The sequence below is a fragment of the Hyaena hyaena genome, unplaced genomic scaffold, assembly GCF_003009895.1.
Source record: "Hyaena hyaena isolate Hyena2069 unplaced genomic scaffold, ASM300989v1 scaffold_499, whole genome shotgun sequence".
Classification (NCBI taxonomy): Eukaryota; Metazoa; Chordata; class Mammalia; order Carnivora; family Hyaenidae; genus Hyaena; species Hyaena hyaena.
Window position 1 is genome coordinate 1,274,930 of NW_024081129.1, and position 20,062 is coordinate 1,294,991.

At 43.8% G+C, this 20,062-nt stretch overlaps 1 protein-coding gene across 2 annotated transcripts in view; it reads left to right on the forward strand.

The window, feature by feature from the left end:
* The window catches only part of KCNN2 (potassium calcium-activated channel subfamily N member 2), a 215,890-nt gene that overhangs the window by 76,458 nt on the left and 119,370 nt on the right, over nt 1–20,062 (forward strand). The window contains exon 1 of one of the 2 annotated variants that reach the window (XM_039254650.1): nt 9,572–9,589. The exons of the other annotated variant lie outside the window; for it this stretch is intronic. The gene's annotated coding sequence lies outside the window, so the exon portion shown is untranslated. Of the gene's footprint in view, nt 1–9,571; nt 9,590–20,062 lie in introns of those variants that run through there. 2 annotated transcript variants of the gene reach the window in all.

Here is a 20,062-nt window from a genome sequence, read left to right on the forward strand (position 1 = left end):
TTTGGCTTCCATTAATGGATGTGAGGGAGGTCATTTCTTCTGAATTTTACATTATATTACTTTTAGTTCACCAAAGTTGATTCAAGGAGACTGTGGTAGAACTATTTTTATCTATAATTAATCGTCCCATAAAATATATCTCATTTAGTCTTTTTCATCTGTCTCTCAATGGTTGTTTAGAAAGATCCACAGAGATGGGATTGAAGCCAATACTCAATTATCCATGAAGGTGAGGTAAAGGATCGCTGATGCCTGTAATAAAATCCGGATGGTATCTGAGCCTGTGCTCCACTCTGGGATTCCCATCTTAACCCCCTAATTCAGGCTCGGCAACTTCTTCACATATTTCCCTAGTGGAGCCACATCTCAGCCAAACCACTTGGCATGATAGGTAGTCCCGGGAAAGATTCTTGGGAAGGAGACCTCTGTTATTCTAGTTGGATGTGGCAAATAGGTTTCCTCACATCAACTGCCATCACTTGGTGGCCACCATCTGTAGCATGGCGTCAAGAATGATTCTTTAGCCCACAGAAGGGTGGACTGGTCAGCACCTTGATTGATTGCTCCTGTCTGTCAAGAGTATAGGACAGGGAAGTGAGCAGCTGCCTGGGTGACCTGTATTTGCCATCCCTTTTCTGTCATCTTAAATATATCATTTATGTTTCCTTCTCTGTGCACGTCAGGTCTGAACCTTTGCATGAAGAAGTTACTCCATTTCAAAAATAATCATCAAAGAAACTGTCCTCTAATTATGTTGTTTTGTTTTAGGAAGTTTGTTTGCATTAGTGTTGAATGAATGTGGTGTGGCGAAATGCTCTAGCTTCTAACAGTAATGGTGTGCAGATCAGTTGACCATTTACTGTTAAAATCGAGGAGTCTGAAGATTTAAAGTGTCTTGCCACTGGTCTTTTGCTCTCCTACATGGATGGCTGTGTGCCTGCATATGCCTCCTTCTTTCTTTTCCATCTTCTTCTTATTTTTTTCCTTCCCATCCTTTATGCCCTCCCCTTTTTTCTCCTCTCTCTCCATCTCTCCTTTCCTGACAACATGAAATAGATGTTAGACCCTGGTGACTAAAACTTTAATTTTTTTCTTTTACTGTTTCACATTTTTTTAAGTTTTTAAAAATCCTCTTTTATTTTTGAGAGCCACAGTGAAAGCAGGGGAGGAACAGAGAGAGAGGGAGACACAGAATCCAAAGCAGGCTCCAGGCTCTGAGCTGTCAGCACAGAGCCTGACACGGGGCTTGAACTCACAAACCATGAGATCATGACCTGAGCCGAAGTCGGATGCTGAATCAACTGAGCCACCCAGGCGCCCCTAGTATTTGATATTTGAAACTTAGAAATACGTATTTATCTTGATTTAACTATTGTCAGTCATGAGGGTCACCTTCAGTGCCTATAGTGAGTGGTAGGGGTATTGAACCATATTGCTTCTTGGGGCCTAGAAGGTTCTTTGTGATCTCCTCTTTCCCACACCTTCAGCCTCATTGTTTATTAGCAGCACCCGGTTCTAGCCCTGTACACACACACACACACACACACACACACACACACACACACACCATTGGAACCAACCTAAACTGCTGGGAGAGCCAAAGCCTGGCCATTCTTTCGGTTTTGTTTTGTTTTTTTTTCAATGTTTATTTATTTTTGAGAGAGACAGAGACAGAGCATGAGTTGGGCAAGGGCAGAGAGAGAGGGAGACACAGAATCCGAAGCAGGCTCCAGGCTCTGAGCTGTCAGCACAGAGCCCGACGCGGGGCTCAAAGTCACAAAATGTGAGATCATGACCTGAGCGGATGTTGGACGCTTAACTGGCTGAGCCACCCAGGCACCCCTATCTTTCGGTTTTCCGTGTCTCTGTATGTGCTGCTGTGCCTTTTAACTGGAATATACTACCTCCATCCATCTGTCTTTGGACCCTGTTCAGGTTTTGCTCTCTGGGAAGTTTTTCCTGACCCCGTTGTCCTTCTCCTTTGTTATTAGCATCTTGTAGTGTACTAGTACTAATCTGATACTGTTACAAATCATGATGATGATGCCCTGGGTAATATCTGCTTAGCCCTTTTCATGCACCAAGGACTGTGCTGAAGCACTCGTAATCATATGATAACTTATTGAAGTAGTCGTATTATCTTAGTGAGGAGGGTGAAGCAGGCAGAAGTGAGATGCCTGAGACGATGGCTTGAGTGTCGTGGAGGTTTTTCCACACAGTTTGACTGTTGATTTGCGGAGTTTGCTGTCCCACAGAGTGAGGGAGTGAGGTCCTGGACATCACAGACTTATTTCATTGATCTTGTCTCTCTCTCTCTCTCTCTCTCTCTCTTTTAATGTTTTATTTATTTCTGAGAGAGAGAGAGAGAGAGAGAGAGAGGCAGGCAGCGTGAGCAGGGGAGGGGCAGAGAGTGAAGCAGGCTCCAGGCTCTGAGCTAGCTGTCAGCACAGAGCCTGACGTGGGGCTCGAACTCACGAACCATGAAATCATGACCTAAGCCGAAGTCGGATGACCAGCTGACTGAGCCACCCAGGCGCCCCTGATTTTGTGTCTCCACAGCAGGATGACTTGGGATAGGGGCTCAAAATGTTTGTCCCATTGAATTTGAAATCTTTCTTTCTTTCTTTTTTAAATGTTTATTTTTCAGAGAGAGAGAGAGAGAGAGAGAGAGCACTCATGAGCAGGGGAGGGGCAGAGAGAGAGGGAGACACAGAATCTGAAGCAGGCTCCAGGCTCCGAGCTGTCAGCAGAGAGCCCGATGAGGGGCTAGAACTCACAAACTGTGAGGTCATGACCTGAGCCAAAGTCAGACAGACACTCAATCGACTGAAACACCCAGGCTCCTACCTCCCCAAACTTTAGAATGTAGGAAAATACAGTAAACTGATTTTCTCTTTCTTTGTTTTTCCTCAGATTTGTGTATCTCCTCTGCCAGTGTAATGATCACGTATCCTCAGTATCAGTTTGTGGCTGTAGCCTCGGTTTTGAATTTAACATGTTCGAAAGACATAGGGAACTTTAAAATTCCTGCCATCTGAAAGATGAGTGACATTTCTCTCATGTTTTTAAAAGTGTATTTATTTATTGTGAGAGAGAGAGAGTGAAAGTGGGCAAGGGGCAGAGAGAAAGAGAATTCCAAGCAGTCTCTGGTGCTGAGCCTGATGTGGGGCTGAAACTCATGAGCCATTAGATCATGACGTGTGCTGAAGTCGGACACTTAACCAACTTGAGCCACCCAGGTGCCTCTCTTTCTCATTCTTAATCTGTGTCCTTAGTATAAACACCTAAGGAATTTAAGGGACAGGTGGTATCATATGTAAGGTAAGGAGCAAATTCCTTTTGCCTCAGAACTTTTTTTTTTTTTCATTATTTTAGAGAGAGTGAGCAAGCAGGTGGGGTAGATAAGGAGAAAGAGAGAGGGAGAGAGGGAATCCCAAGCAGGCTCCATGCTCAGCACGGAGCCTGCTGTGGGCTCAATCCTATGCCCCTGGGATCATGACCTGAGTGGAAATCAAGAGTCGGATGCTCACCGGACTGAGCCACCCAGGCGCCTCTCTCAGGATGATTCTGCCACAGGTAGCTTCCACTCTCTATTTACCACCAGTGATTTATCATCAGCAAGGTTGCTGGTTTTTCTTTTTGATGGAGACCTTTCCTTCGAGGAGTAGTCCGTGGAGTTTTCCTTCCTGCCTTCCTTATTTTCTCTACCCTGTCTTTAGGATGCAGTACTTCTCTGTCAGGCCAGTTAGTGATCGTGGAATCCAAGCATGACTGCATAGATTTCATTTCCCCTTGTGTTAGGGCAGGAAAATGGACCACCCACAGGTTCTGGGGAAGACCAGACTTCATCATGACCTGAGGATTTCCTCTGTACTGAAGCAGTAAGAAGGATAATTTATCGGGCTTCAATTCCAAGAATACAAATTGATACGCTGTATTAAAAATCACCAGTACCAGCCCTGCCTGATTGGTCTTACTATGCAGGTGTTCTGAGCTGGGAGTCACAATTTGGACTTAATTACAGTTAATTACAGGCATGGCTAGTTGTAACAGACTTGCCACTTAATGTTTATTTTGTCTCCTTGTTTTTAAAACCAGGAAAGTAACTATTAATATAACACCACATGGCAGCCACAGACTAGTAAAGGAGAATGTTTTTTAAAAAGGGAGCTTTAGGGAATTAAACACTAAGCTACAGTGTAGTGCACTTGTGCTTAACCTTGACTGTCATCAGGCAGGCTTTAACGTGCTTTGTAATGCTCCATTGGAACTAACTTTGAGGGCTTAGCTTAGAAACACTTTAAAAAAAAAAGTACAACACTAAAAATGTTGTTCTCTGGGGTTTGTACTTAGACTTCAGGCTCTCGTTTCATGGAGTTTCTGGGATTGTTTTTAATGTTTATTTTTGAGACAAAAAGAGACAGAGAGTGGGAGAGGGGCAGAGAGAGAGGGAGGCAGGATCTGAAGCAGGCTCCAGGCTCCTCCGAGCTTTCAGCACAGAGCCCAACGTGGGGCTCGAACTCATGGACTGCAAGATCATGATCTGAGCCAAAGTCAGACGCTTAACAGACCAGGCCCTCCAGGTGTCCCTCTGGGATGTTTTTTCCAGTGGCTAAGATGGTAAGAACTTGAGCTTAAAGAATCTTTCTGGAGACTTTCCTACTTCACATCTTCTTCCCTGTCTTCAGTTCCAACAGAACCTTTTTTGTGTACTCAAGAAAGAAAAGAAAGGCCTGAAGGCCTCCTCCCCATCCCCACCAGGGGGGAGTCTCAGAAGAGCTTCCCCGACATTTCAGAGCTGTTCCTTCCCAGAGGCTCCCTCACTCTTTGCCTGTCAGCAGTAGGGGTTGGTGTTGGGGTTTTTTTTTTCCCCTCCAGATTTTATGTCTCGTAGGTAAAAAAGCACATCACAGCCAAAGATGAACAATACTTCATTTTCTTCCAAGTGATATTTTCCTCCTCCTGGCTGTAGCGACACCTGCCACTCAGAATGGTGTGCTCAACCTTCCAGCTCATGGTTTCCTGCGTTCCCTAAATGTTAACATCTTTATAACCCATCTATAGTATTTGTGATTCTGTATGTTTCACAGAGATGCTGTGCTGTGCCCATTATTTCACAGCGGGCTTTCTTCTTTCACTCCACATTATACTTTGGACGTATAGGCTAATTCACTTACATTAACAATAGCAGTGGATATTTTGGTACCTATTTCTGACATTTATTTTGACTTTGTAATGTTTTCTCACTGCTTCTATTTTTGCCTTTCTTTCTTTCTTTCTGTTGGGTGATGTGAGGATTTTTAAAAAAATTCTTATTTTTTTCCTCTAACAGCTTAGATGTTACACAATTTGTTTCCTCTCTTTTAGTGGTTACTCTATACTTTTTTTTTTTGAATTTTTTATTTATTTCTAGTAGAGAGAGAGAGATAGACAGCGTGTACAGGGGAGGGTCAGAGAGAGAGGGAGACACAGACTCTGAAACAGGCTCCAGGCTCTGAGCTGGCAGTCAGCACAGAGCCCGACGGGGGGCTTGAACCCACGAACCGCGAGATCATGACCCAAGCAAAAGTCGGACGCTTAACCGACTAAGCCACCCAGGCGCCCCCAGAATTCCTCTTATAATTGCAGTGTAACAACCCTTAGAAACCTTCCTTCCAATCCCCCTGCCACTGTCCATCTATGTTGTTACTATTTTTTTAAATTTAATTTTTATGTTTTTAATGTTTATTTTTGAGAGAGAGTAAAAGAGAGCATGAGCGGGGTAGGGACAGAGAGAGAGGGAGGGCAGGATCTGAAGTGGGCTCTGTGCTGACAACTGACAGCCCTTTGCGGGGCTCGGACTCACAAACCGTGAGATCATGAGCTGAGCTGAAATCAGGAGTCGGACAGTTAGCCCACTGAGCCACCTGGGTGCCCCTGTCTATCTATGTTATTGATGTCCAGGATTTTATTTGTATCTTGCTTTTCCAACCTCATTCAGGTTAATCATTATGATGATGTTAATGACAATAATCACTTACAGTCTGTTTTTATTTAACCTTACCACCATGCTGACTTCTCTGCTTCTCAAGGCTCCTTCCTTCTGGGTTCCATTTGCTTCTTCTTTGTCTTCCTTCTTGAGTATGCCTTGTCGCTCTTCCTCTTTGTGCCTGAAAACGCCTTTTGCTTCCCCCCCATCCCCGAAAGGTAGTTTACCTATGTATGGGCTTCTAGGCTGACTCATTTTCTTTTAAAGAAAATTTTTAATGTTTATTTTTGAGAGACAGAGAAAGATAGAGTACGAGCAGGGGAGGGGCAGAAAGGGAGGGAGACACAAAATCTGAAGCAGCTCCAGGCTCTGAGCTGTCAGTACAGAGCCCGATGCGGGGCTTGAACCCACGAATAGGGAGATCACGGCCTGAGCCGAAGTCAGTTGCTCAACCAACTGAGCCACCCAGGCACCCCTTGACTCATTTTATTTTAGAATTTTGAGGGAGATTATAATCAATTATTTTGCATTGAGTTTTATTTTAATGATCCAGGTAAAAACATTTCAGACCCAGCTTTAATGGTTTTATGTTCTCTTCCCTCCAAAAAGACGATCTGTTAAATCTCACGGAGACTTGTAAGTTCAAGTCTGCATCATGTGTTTTGGAACATGAGGTACTAGATTGTATCATAATGCAGTGGTATCCTTTTGGGGACTGTTGGATCTTTGAGACTTTGTATCTGTCTTTCACTGCCTGTGTATGTATGTATGTGCTCAGTGTGTTGTAGGTCTTCCCTCTCTGCTATTACTGTCAGCTATAACTGATTTACTAAATGAAAATCAATTCTCTTCCTTCAATCTGCTATTTCCTTCCCCATTATTTTATTTACTTACTTATTTACATGTTTATTTTTGAGAGACAGACAGAGCTTGGGGGGGGAGGGGCAGAGAGAGAGAGAGGGAGACACAGAATCAGAAGCAGCCTCCAGGCTCTGAGCTGTCAGCACAGAGCCTGACGCGGGGCTCAAAGTCACCAACCATGACATCAAGATCTGAACTGAAGTTGGGTGCTTAACCAACTGAGCTACCCAGGTGCCCTTTAAGTGTTTATTTTTGGGAGAAAGAGAGAGTGAGCACATGTGCATGAGAGGAGGAGGGGCAGAGAGAGAGGGACAGAGGACCTGGAGTAAGCTCTGTGCTGACAGCACAGATGCGGGGCTAGAACTCGGAAACCATGAGATCATGACCTGAGCTGAAGTCGGAAGCTCAACTGACTGAGCCACCCAGGTGCCCCCTTAAAATTGTTTTATGACTGGCTAAGTAAGTGATGTGAGCAACAGTCTTCTTCCCGTGGGCACAGGATTGCTTGGGTCCATCTCTTGACCCCGTCCTTTAAAACCATACCACCCTGGCTCATTCTCTAACCCCAAGCCTCACTTAATTCATTCTTAAAATGTGGATAATGATAACAGCACCTACCCTCTTTATTATTTAAAACAAATTTTTTAAATGTTTGTTTATTTTTGAGAGAGAGACAGAGCATGAGCATGAGCAGGGGAGGGGCAGAGAGAGAGAGGGAGACACAGAATCCGAAGCAGATTCCAGGCTCTGAGCTGTCAGCACAGAGCCCTATGCGGGGCTTGAACTCACCAAGCATGAGATCATGACTTGAGCCGAAGTCGGATGCTCAACTGACTGAGTCACCCAGGTTATGTGTTTTAAATGAATGAATACACATAACAGGATATAGCAATGCCTGGCCCTATTAACATATGGCAAGTTGAGCATACTTTAAAACAGCTTTCACATTTTCATCTCCAGCGCTGTAGACGGTTTGAGGCTTCGTATAATCTAAGTTTGAAGAAAGTGTCCCGGATGAAGACTATGTAAAGTGAAGAAAGCCTGACTTTGAGTCAAGTAATGTGTTTCTGTTACCACAGGGCATTGGCTGTAACGTGCAGGTTTATTTAAGTGTTTGCTTCTGCCGGAGAAGTGTTCAAGCAGCTTCTGTCACCCAGGATCATCAGAGAGTGAAGATGGGACATTTTGGAAATCATAATGTCAATCAGCAGCTAAGCGTTTATTTGCTTTATAAATATTTGATTTGCACCCAACCTTTCAGTTCAGCTGGCTGCCCCCTGTCAAATGATGTGAGTGCTGTGAGACATGAACTTGAGCTGCAGGTGTTTTCGGTAATTCATGACATGACCCTGGCCAAGTTCTTTCAATTGTCTGTGCTTTAATTGAACTGTTATAAGGGCAAATGAAATAATAAAAGCAACTGGCTTTTAGCTAGCTTTTTAAGTGCTTAAAATAACTAAGGAGATGATAACACATTTTAGCCAGTAACAATAATTACTATAATGCTTTACATGAAAATATGCGGTTTTTATCAGTTTGAGTTATATTTTTTGAATCAACTGAGTTGGCTTGTCTTCAGTTATTTCACAGCTTTAGGACTCACCATATTTATTTTACTTGCTTAGGACTTATTCCTTATCAACCTTCCAAATGATGTGAGGACACCTTTCAGCATGGATCGACAGTTCACATAAGTGTGTTGAAAAATTAGTAAAGAAGTGGCCATGGAGGAATTTTATTCCAGTTTCTCATTTCCTCTCATCTGGATTTTTATCCTTTCCAGTAGCTACAACCAGTGATGTCAGTGTGTCTGTCCATCTCTTCTTACTCCACCTTTAATGCATTAAGAGTACGTTCATTCAGGGGAGTCTGGGTGGCTCATTCGGTCAAACCTCTGACTCTTGATTTCAGCTTATGTCATGATCTCACAGTTCGTGGGATGGAGCCCTGCATTGGGCTCTGTGCTGACAGCACAGAGCCTATTTGGGATTCTCTCTCTCTCTCTCTCTCTCTCTCTCTCTCTGTCCTTCTTTGTCTCTGCTCCCTCCAGTCCCCCGCCCAAAATAAATAAATAAATGTAAAAAAAAAAAAAAAAAAAGAAAGGACATTCATTCATTGGAGGCCTACTGTGAACCCAGAAACTGAAATTAATTATTATGTAAGAAATTAGCATTTGTTAGGTGCTGTCATACACCGTGAGAGAGATGCTCTGATTAGACCCTCCTTAAATGATAAAACTGAGGCTTAGAAAGTTCAATCAATTTTCTTGAGGTCACAGAACTAGTCACAGGTAGAAAGTCAAGCAGAACTTAAATCTGCCAGAATCTAGATCCTAGAACACGAGTCCCTGGCCATTTGCCTCAGTGCTTTCTGTGACATCACCATGGGGAGAACCCAGGTGGGGGGAAAAGTAATTCTTCCCTCTTTCTGGAGAAGTTCACAAGTAATTTTGAGAGTGAGCTTACATAAATTGCAAAACCCTGTGAGAGTAATTCCCTGGCAATACATCAACATGTGTAAAATGCCTAAGTGAGGCCACAGAACGTGTGAATCCAGTTGAGTGAAGCCAGGTGAAAGGGGGTTAAGATTTTAACTATGTGTTAAGTGCAGCAGGGTGTAGATTTAGGATAGCCATCACTGGACCTCAGCGTTCAGTTCTAGGATTTTGGTCTGTAGACAGAGAGCTGTTGTCTAAGTCAGAAGACGAGAATTTGGGAAACTTCTAATTTGAGCAAATGGTAAGAATTCTTTCAAAAATAGGTACGTTGGAAGCTTCTAGAACTCTTTGCAACACTGACTTTAATGTCCGTCCTTACCAATTCCCTTCCTTGTCTTCCTTGATTAACTTTCCCTTTTATATCACAAGTTAACATTGAATTCATGTGCTTTCACCCTCTTGAGGGCTCATGGAATACTATGACTGATTCATGGGGTCGCTTTTACTAGGGTGCGCCAAGCAGCTCTTGCCTCATTAATAACCATACAAGGTTGACGTTATTTTAAATTTCTGTAGTTGAACAAACCGAGGTTGGGAGAGATTAAGTATCTTGCCACAGAGCCATGTAGCTAGTAAGTGGTCAAGCCAGAAATGAAATCCAAGCTTCTCTGGCTCCAAAATGTGTGTGTGTGTTTCCTATGAGTCACACTACTTGATATTCTGAGCAGTTGGTTGATATTTAAAAGGCATGAACCAAAGCCACCCACCCAAAAGTAACTCAGTTACTGTGCCTTAAATTCCAGTGCTTGAGATGCATCCCTTTCAAATTGTTTAGCTGTGCTGTCCCCGAAGTGTTTCAGTTCATGATCATTCTTTATCTTTTATAGACCTTCACACAGCACTTTAATGTGGATTAAATCAAACGTAGGCATACTTTAGCCTGCTCAAATAGGGGAAAACCCAGCTAATAGTGGCTTACACAGACTGGGTGAGCAATGGCTGGCTCAGTGGCCTAAGATGTTGGGGCTGGCATATCTGTCATTCTTCTTTTGTTTTGTTTTATTTCTAATTTTTTTTAAGTTTATTTTTTAGAGAGGGAGAGAGAGCGTGAGCAGGGGAGGGGCAGAGAGAGAGAAAGGGAGACACAGAATCCAAAACAGGCTCCAGACTTTGAGCTGTCAGCACAGAGCCCGACTCAGGGCTCCAACTCACGAACTGTGAGATCTGACCTGAGCCAAAGTCAGACACTCAACTGACTGAGCCACCCAGGAGCCCCAATATTACTGTGATTCTTTTGGTCTTCCTCTCAAGGGCACAGATAGCTGCTGCAGACCCAGGGCATCCCCTCTTATTTAGGCTTAAAGGAAGCGAAGGAAGAGAGCCATGCCAGCCCGATGTTATTTCTATCCAAAAAAGCGAAGCCTACCTAATGAGTCTTCTAGCAAACTTGCTTCTGACTTCCAGTGAGAGCTGCATCCCATGGCTGCACATACGTGCAAAAGAGTCTGGGAATGTGGGTTATTTCTGTAATGGAGACGGGCTGGGGAGGAGAGGGAGGAGAATGACATCGGGTCAGCCAGTTGACAGTGCTGCCCACAATGTACAATACGCATTCATTGCATCCTCCAAACTATTTTCAGAGGCAGCAAAGAGCATTGTCTCCATGTGGCAGTGGATAGAAATAAGGTCCGTGAGGTCTGAATGACTTGCCAGGGTCCAAGAACAAGTTAGAGTATCTGGAATCTGAGCCTGGGTTTCCTGCGTTCCCGGCAAGTTCTTGCTATTCTACACTCCTCGCCCAGGGAAGAGTGAACAGTTCACTGATTAAGACTTTCCTGCGTTGGTTCTGAAATCCTCCTCCCTGGAGGCAGAAATCTCTCTGCGCAGGAGGCTCCAAAAGCCAGGAAAGGGCTATAGGCTTGGGGAGAGGGAATGACAAACCCAGTGCTGTTAGTTTCTTCCCAGTTTGCTCCGGATTGGACACTGGATGTGAATTCTGAACATAGCTTTTCTGTGTCTGCCTCCTGCTGGTTCTGGGCTGAGCGTCTTACAGGAAATTTCAGTGAAGCCATTGAAGAGAATTGTTCCTTTTCTCCCCTTTGTCTTTTGACCTGGTCTCGGACGGGCAGTGGCGGTGTAACCTCTGTGTTGACGGAGTCTCGGCCAGGCTTTGTAAAGAAAAGCCTCATTATTCAGCTTGTGTTGCTGGTGGCCTTTTCATTCGCCTTTATACAAAAGCTGGTTTCTAAGGAAGGGGCCTCCTTTTTGCGTGAAGACATTTCCGTGCATTTTCTTCGGGGCCATTATCCTGCAAATATCCGAGAGCTGAACTTGGAAGGTCACAATCCTGAGTTTTACGAAGGGTCCAGGCGACCCCGGCGGAAGGGAGGGGTGGGTACCCACGTCCTGTTCCATGAGGTAGCCTCTCCTGACCTCTCCTCTGCTGTGGCCGTTCCCACAGGCACTGTAACCATTCAGTTGCATTTCTTTTCATCAGCCAACACAGAGAGGCTTTTTAATCTTTGTAGCCACAGAATTTGACAAATAGAGGCATTCAATAACTGAATGAAAAAAAAAAGATCTTGGCTTTATTGAATATTTGGTTTAAAGGTTAACCAAGAAAGCGGACTTAACTTTGTTCACGCTGCTGAAAACTGTTATGTAATGTAATGGTTCAAGGTTTCACCTTAGCAAGCAGAATGTTTTATTTATTTATATTTATCTTATTTTACTATTTTGTGTGTGTAAGCAGAATATTTTATTTTTTTAATGTTTATTTTTGAGAGAGAGACAGAGCATGAGTGGGGGAGGGGCAGAGACAGAGATGGAGACAGAATCCCAAACAGAATCCCAAATCTGAGCTGTCAGTGCAGAGCCCGACGCAGAGCTCAAACTTGGGAATGTGACCTGAGCTGAGGTTGGATGCCCAACCGACTGAGCCACCCAGGTGCCCCCAGAATGTTAGATATAAATTGGATTCAGTGTGCTTTGTTCTGTAGGTCATGGTTGTGATGGTCAGTTGCTACCTTCTGGTTTTGCACTTTTCTACATGTAGAATGTTTGTTAGGATGCTTTTGAGTGTCCAACTACCTCCTTTGTTCTCATTTCTCCTTCCTCTCTTGTGTACCACTCATATCCCTTATTTTTATTAATTTACTTTCATTTATTTATTCACATGGTTCTGAAATAGCAAAGTATTTACGATGGTGCCATTAAGAGTCTCCTTTCCATTTCTAATCCCCAGCCACTCAGTTTAACTCCCCTAACCCATACTTAGCATTCTTTCTAGAATATTCTTTCAGAAATATTGTGTACACATACAAATATATATTATGCTCCTTAACAAAACTACAGAAGTAGTAGCACATAGTTGTGTAATTTTTTAAACTTTGCTTAAACTTCCTCAATTACTGTCTTCAATAGTTATAACAGTGTTCCTCATCTTGTTTTTTTTAAAGTTTGTTTATTTTTGAGAGACAGAGAGTGTGCACATACAGAGAGTGTGAGAGACAGAGAGGCAGAGGGGGAAGGGCAGAGAGAGAGGGAGACAGAGGATCTGAAGCTGGCTCTGTGCTGATGGCAGAGAGTCCGATGTGGGGCTCGAACCCATGAACCGTGAGATCATGACCTGAACTAAAGTTGGATGCTTAACCGACTGAGCCACCCAGGCTCACCCCCTCATCTTGTTTTAATGTCATACTGTTTCATCTTGCGAAAGTCCCTAATGTGTTTAGCCCCCACCTTTATTAGTGGATATTTAGATTATTTCTAGTCTTTTGCTAATACTTAAGCAAGGCCATAACAGAGGATCCTATATATTCATGATCACATGTGCAATATATCAGTAGAAAAAATTTCAAGTGGAATTGCCTGGTCAGAGAGTATGCATGTTTCTAACTTGGTAATTTGCCCTTCTCAGGGGTCATATGGATATGCACTTGCAATTACAATGTATAAGTGTACCTGTAACCACATACCTCCACTGGTCTAGTGTGTTACAAAGCTGTTCAATCGTTTTGCAACATGACAGGTCAAAAAAAAAAAAAAGAAAGAAAGAAAGAAAAAATCAGGTATCTCATTTTCTTCCTATGATTGAAGTTGAGCACCCTTTTTTTTTTTTTTTTTAAATTAGGTTGAAGAGACATTTTTAGTTCCTTTTCCATGACCTGTTCTTTATGTCCTTCATCCATTTTTCTGGTGGATTGCTTGTCTCTTTTCCTAAGGGTTTGTAGGAACCTATATTTATACCAGGAAAAGGAGTCCTTTGTTGTGAGCATTTTTAGTTCAGATAACATTTGTGAACATTTTTCCCACGTGGTATTTTTCTTTTTACTGTCTTTTGTTATAGTTTTGGCTAGGTGCAGAAAACAGAAGTTCGACGTAGTTAAATATATCCGTGTTTTGAGGCTTTGGGGCTTTTGTCAGTTAAAAGGCCTTCCTTTTTGTGAGCTTATGAAGTAATTCTTAATTAATTAATTATTTGTATGTTTATTTATTTTTGAGACCGAGAGAGACAGCATGAGCAGGGGAGGGGCAGAGAGAGAGGGAGACACAGAATCCGAAGCAGGCTCCAGGCTCTGAGCTGTCAGCACAGAGCCCAACATGGGGTTCGAACCCATGAACCGTGAGATCATGACCTGAACCAAAGTCGGCCACTTAACTGACTGAGCCACCCAGGCATCCCACAAAGTAATTCTTATATGATTTCTTCTAATGCGTTGGTAGTTTCATTTTCCAAATCATTCTAATATCTAAATCTGTGGCCCACCTGGAGTTTTTCTTGCTATATTTGGAATCAGACATCGATTCAACTTCATGTTTCTCCAAATGGCTGTGTAGTTGTTCCCAAGTCATTTTTCAATAAACTATATTGTCCCTCCTGGTTTGACTGTTTTCTTCTATGACACTATGAAATTTTCTGTGTTTGGGCTAGTTTTGGATTTTCTATTCTAGTCTGTTGGCCTCTCATATATTTTGTATGCCAGTATCACATGGTTTTAATTATTACTTTAGGGGTACCTGGGTGACCCAGTTGGTTAAGCATCTGACTCTTTTTTTTTTTTAATGTTTTATTTATTTTTGAGAGACAGAGACAGAATGCAAGCAGGGGAAAGGCAGAGAGAGAAGGAGACACAGAATCTGAATCAGGTTCCAGGCTCTGAGCTGTCAACTCGAACCCATGAATCATGAGATCATGATCTGTGCCGAAGTTGATTGCCTAACCAGCTGAGCCATTCAGGTGACCCGTTAAGCATCTGACTCTTGATTTTGGCTCAGGTCATGATCTCATGGTTTGTGAGTTGGAGCCCCACATCGGGCTCTGCGCTGACAGTGTGGAGCCTGCATGGAATTCTTTCTCTCTCCCTCTCTACCCCTCCTATGCTCTCTCTCTCTTGAAATAAATAAAATAAACTTAAAAAAAATCATTACTTGAATAATCTGTCAGGGCTGCTTCTCCCTTATTCTTCTTACTTTTTGGAGTTTTCTTGATTATTTTACCTCTATTTCCTTTCTTAACAAATCGACAACTACCATTATTTTATTCAGTATCTATTTTTTAAGCCCCACGTCTGTGTTGAGCACGGCCCTGGATTCTTTACTAGAAAGGAAACACGGGATGTATAAGACGCTGTCCCAGATCAGACTGCAGAACTTGTAACCTCATTGAGGAGGGAGAGAACACGCAGAAGGCAGCTGGGACTTCCGTATCTGAGCTTTCACTCTGGAGAGCTGGCTGGGCAGACGTCACCGCACCAGCAGGTGACTTAACCCTGAGGAAGGTCTCTCAGTAAGCTCCAACCCCTCTTCCTGCTAATGACCTCCACTTCCAATTCATCTTGGAGAGTGGGCTTCAAGGATAATATGCTTTGGATATTGGAGCAGATAAAACACAGTTCAAGCTTGGGTGGAGGGGTATTTTCTGGGGATAGATTCTGTGTTATGCCTGCGTGTTACTTTAGACCTCTGGCGAAGACCACTAACCATAGCTCTAGAATGCAAGCAGATTGAACCATCATCATGTGTTGCTCCTAAAATTTTGCTCATTAGCATCAACGTGAAAAATGACTATAAAGATGTCTTGGCATCCGTCATTCTGATTACTCTAACTCCCCCACCAGTGAGCTTGCAACTCATCATGTATTTTAATCATATGCAATATAATGGGAATATTTTTACAAGTGGATTTTAATACATGCATTCTGGTGTTGAATAGCTGGGATGTTGAGTGCTTTCCATTTTCTCTAGAGAAATATTATTTTGCAGTTTTGATGGACAGCCCTTACCCTTGACCCCTTAGCGCCCTTTCCTGTCTTCCTGCTTGACAGACTGGCTTGACCTTCCAGCTGCCTTCTGCATGTGTGGTCCTTTAGGACTTGGTCTTGTGTCCTGTCCTTTTCTCTCCACCTCCTCTAATTTTCCCACTGATCTCAAAAAATGACCTAACTAGTGATGCCTTCCAAGTTCATTCCCCTGGTCCAGACTTCTCCTCTCAGTGACTTGCATATACTGCTGCCTGCTTGGCATCTTTGCTCAGATGACAGTGGCCAACATGAATCTTTGCTTCCCTCCACCCCACCATCAGCCCACTGTACTCAGGAAATGGCACGGCCATCCACTGTGTTTTCCAGAGTAGAAACTCAGCCACCTAGGATTCTTTTCTTTCTTTTATCACTCCCACATTCTGCCCCTCTGCAAGTTCTAGCAAGATCTGCAAACTATATCCCTAGCGCGCCCACTATCTCCATTTCCATGGCAACCCCACCCCCCCAGTCCAGGTCATGGGGATACTAACTACAGCCTATCAGATGCAGTAGTCCTTCCTTCCCTGTGTCCTCTGGTATCCCTTAAAGTAAGGATGAACCCTTAAAGTGATAAACCAGATCATGCCATTCCTCTGCCTGATACCTTCAGTGGGTTCCTGTGCAGCCTGGAATGAAATCCAGTCTGGATACTGCGGCCAGCAACATCCTGCACGCCTGATCCCTATTTGTCTTTTCCAGTTCGTCTCCTTCTACTCGGCCCCACGATCATTTAGTTTCAAACACCCTGGAATTCTTTTATTTCCTTAAGCACGCTCAGCTTTATAAAGCTCATGCCCTTTCCCTGTGCCGTTTCCCCTGCCTAGAAGGTTCTCCTGGCTGTTGATGGGACTGGCCCCCCTTCTCAGGAACTTATGCACATGTCTTACCCGGTGCCCACATCTGCTGTCACCTCCAGTTTGTTCTTCCCTATTTCATTACTTGTTTGTTTCCTTCAGGGCAGTGTCCACAGACATAATTACTTTATCAAATTGCTTCAAGGCTACTCTCTTGATTTTTTCTTTCCTGGTGAAAGTTAGCTTCACAGAGCAGACCCTCTGCCTGCTGTCAGCGCTGTTGTATGGCCAGTACATAGCACAGTGCCTGGTGCACAGTGAGCATTCAGTACACTGGATATTTAGTAGATGACCGAATAAGCAGCAGGTACAGCTGGAGATTATGTGCAGAGTAGAATAAAATGTGGTTTTTTTCTTTTTTCCCTAACTCTGGCCTTGAAATATGTAGCGTGATAAAATGAAGCCAAAATAAACTCATTTGAGGTGTGGATGAAACCCCTTGTAGTAAAAAGCACCCACATGATAGAAAGTTTTTCTGGGAAAGTCACTGAGGAAGAATGTTCTCTGGACTTCCTAGGGAATTGCAAAATGATGTTGCCGTAATGCCTTAGCATTTAGTAGGATTTGTTCTGTACAGATTTGAAACGTGGCACAGATTTACTTCATTTGGATCATGCCTTCCTATTCCCATCTTCCATGAGCATATTTAATGAATATTAGGGCCTATGCAGTGATTAGGATAGTCAGTATTAAATGAAACGTAACAAGGCCACTCGTTACAAAGCATTTATTGTTCTAGGTAGATATGGTTCCTACCCTCAAGGAGCCCCACAGACAAGTGGGGTTGATAATCTTAGAAAGAAATCCTTACTGTCCCTCTGTGGCATCAATAAGCATCAATAAGAGGCATAAATGGGAATCATGGAATAAAGGACGGAGTTTTTAGATTTGGCTAGGGCACACACAATGTCCTAAAAAGAAGTGACCTTGGAGTCTTAGTCTTAATCAGAGTCTGCTAGGTGGGAAGACTTTCCAGGCCGTAGAAGAGAATCCACAAACACAGGGAAGCAACATTCAGGTAGTGTGTTCTGGAATCCCTGAAGCCAGAGGGAAATAAAGGTAAGGGGACTAGGCACTGAGGTTGGGGAGATACGCAAAACCAAACTGCAGAATGGGCACCTTTGAATGGCTTTAATCTTGATAGCAGGAGGCTGATACAATTGACATTTTTACCACGGTCATTAAAGGATGGAGGATAGCTTTCAGTAGAAGACTCTGGTCTTGGAGATAGAAGGCATGGAGGACATCACCCAGGGAAGTACAGAGTGAAGAAAATGTCAGAGATGGTCCTCAGGGGACTAGAGGCACTTAACTGGGGAGGGAGGAGGAAGGTGGATTTTTTTTTTTAAGTTTATTTATTTTGGGAGAGAGAGACAGGGAGAGAGAGAGAACAAACACTCATGAGTGGGGGAGGAGCAGAGAAAGAGGGAAAAAGAAAATCCCAAGCAGGCTCCACGCTCAGCACAGAGCCCAACGCGGGGCTCAATCTCACGGTCATGAGTTCATGACCTGGGAGCTAATATCAAGAGTTGGACGCTTAGAGGAAGGTGGGTATTTAAAGGAAAGAGAGCTGGATCCTTCAGAGTGACAGCAGATGGAGGGGAAAAAAAGCCATATGTCACACAAGCCAAGAGAAGAGATCTTTTTTAGGAAGGAAGGAATGATTAATGTCAGACAGGTCAAGGAAAAATTAAGATGGAAGGACTGGATTTCATAATTAAGGTGTCTTTAGTAACCTTCCCAAGAGTAGTGTTGGCTGGCGGATGGTGCCAAAAGCCACATGGGTGTGCTCAGGGATGAAAGAGAACAGAAAATATCACCTGTGGCACACAAAGCTGGGGGCGGGGGTGGTAGTAGGGATGAGGGGAGGGGTTCTCCTGTTTCTTTTCCTTTGAACCGTCCACTAGCTGAAAGAGGAAGCACAGAAACCAGATTCTCCATGCAGAAGAACTGGTTTGGGGTATAGCATTGCTTTAGATTTTTCCTTATCAGAAAATAAGGGGAGAAGGGTGAATCTGGTGCAATGGTGGCGGAAGAAGAAAATAGAAAGCATTTCTTTTTTTTTAATTTTTTTGTAACATTTATTTTTGAGAGAGAGAGAGAGACAGAGTGCAAGCAGAGAAGGGGCAGAGAGAGAGAAGGAGACCAAGAATCCGAAGCAGGCTCCAGGCTCTGAGCTGTCATCACAGAGCCTGACATGGGGCTCGAACTCATGAACTGTGAGATCATGACCTGAGCCGAAGTCAGACACTCAATTGACTGAGCCACCCTGGCGCCCAGAGGGAATTTCTGATATTGGGGGGAAAGCATGGTCTTTGAGGGGAAAGGTGATTATTCAGAGCAGGCGCTAGGGAGGATGGGGGAATAGTTCTGTCTGATGTTGAGTGTTCAGCTGAGCCTGAAGGCACAGGTGGTCCCAGTCCTCTGCAGCACCATGAACAGCAGGTCCCTACTTGGAGGTTACCCTGGAGGGCCCACCTACATGTAACAGGGGGATGGGCAGCTGTGAACGCTGGTGAGGTCACAGTTGAGATGGGCATGAATGGTGGGAACCAGCCTGGTTAAGGAGGTGAGTGGGTCTGAGGAGCAGGTGCATTGTGAGTGATGGAGGGAGGGCCAATCCTGGAAAGATAGGAGGTTCTTTGGGAGCAATGTCAGAATTCTCCCATCTAACTTTGCATTTCTTCACCAGTTACCTTGGGAAGGTACCTGTGCTGCACTTATGCTACTGTTGCCCAGAACAGAGCGTGGAAAGCCTGTCTTGGATTTACCCTCTGAATCTGTGGCGCAGCTTAGGATTATCTGGAGGCTTGGTGACCCTGAACCCTTTTGGGGGTGGAGTTGACGTTTTGCCAAGCCATCCAGAGCCAAGTTGGATGAAGAAAGTAGACCATCAGGCTGGGTAATACCAGTAGAAATGGAAATGTGGATTTAAATAACAGGATTACTTTTCTTATGTGACTTGTGCCAGGCCCTGACAGCAATTGAAAGGGGACAGTGATAGCATCTTTGGAATGTATATAGCTCCTCAGAGTAACTAGTTGGAGGCACATTCTTTTTGATGCAAACATCTCAAGAGATTTTGGGATCCCAACAATTGGCTGATACAAAGCTGAGCAGGCTTCTACCATTATACCCATGCAGTCTTTTTGTATCTGTTATTGGAATCCTTTATGTCAGTATGGTACTGAAGGGGTGAGACTGAGCAAGGATATTTCTTTCTATTTTTGAAGTTTATTTGTTTTTTTTTATATTTTATTCATTTTTGAGAGAGAGAGAGAGACAGCATGAGCAGGGGAGGGTCAGAGAGAGAGGGAGACACAGAATCTGAAACAGGCTCCAGGCTCTGAGCTAGCTGTCAGCACAGAGCCCGACATGGAGCTCGAACCCACGAGCCATGAGATCATGACCTGAGCCAAAGTCGGACGCTTAACTGACTGAGCCACCCAGGCGCCCCTAAGTTTATTTGTTTTGAGATAGAGAAAATGCATGCATGTTCACCAGCAGGGGAGGGGCAGAGAGAGAGAGAGAGAGAGAGTCCCAAGCAGGCTCAGTGCTGTCAGCACAGAGCCCGATGTAGGGCTTCATCTCATTACTGTGAGATCATGACCTGAGCCAAAAGCAAGAGTCGGATGCTTAA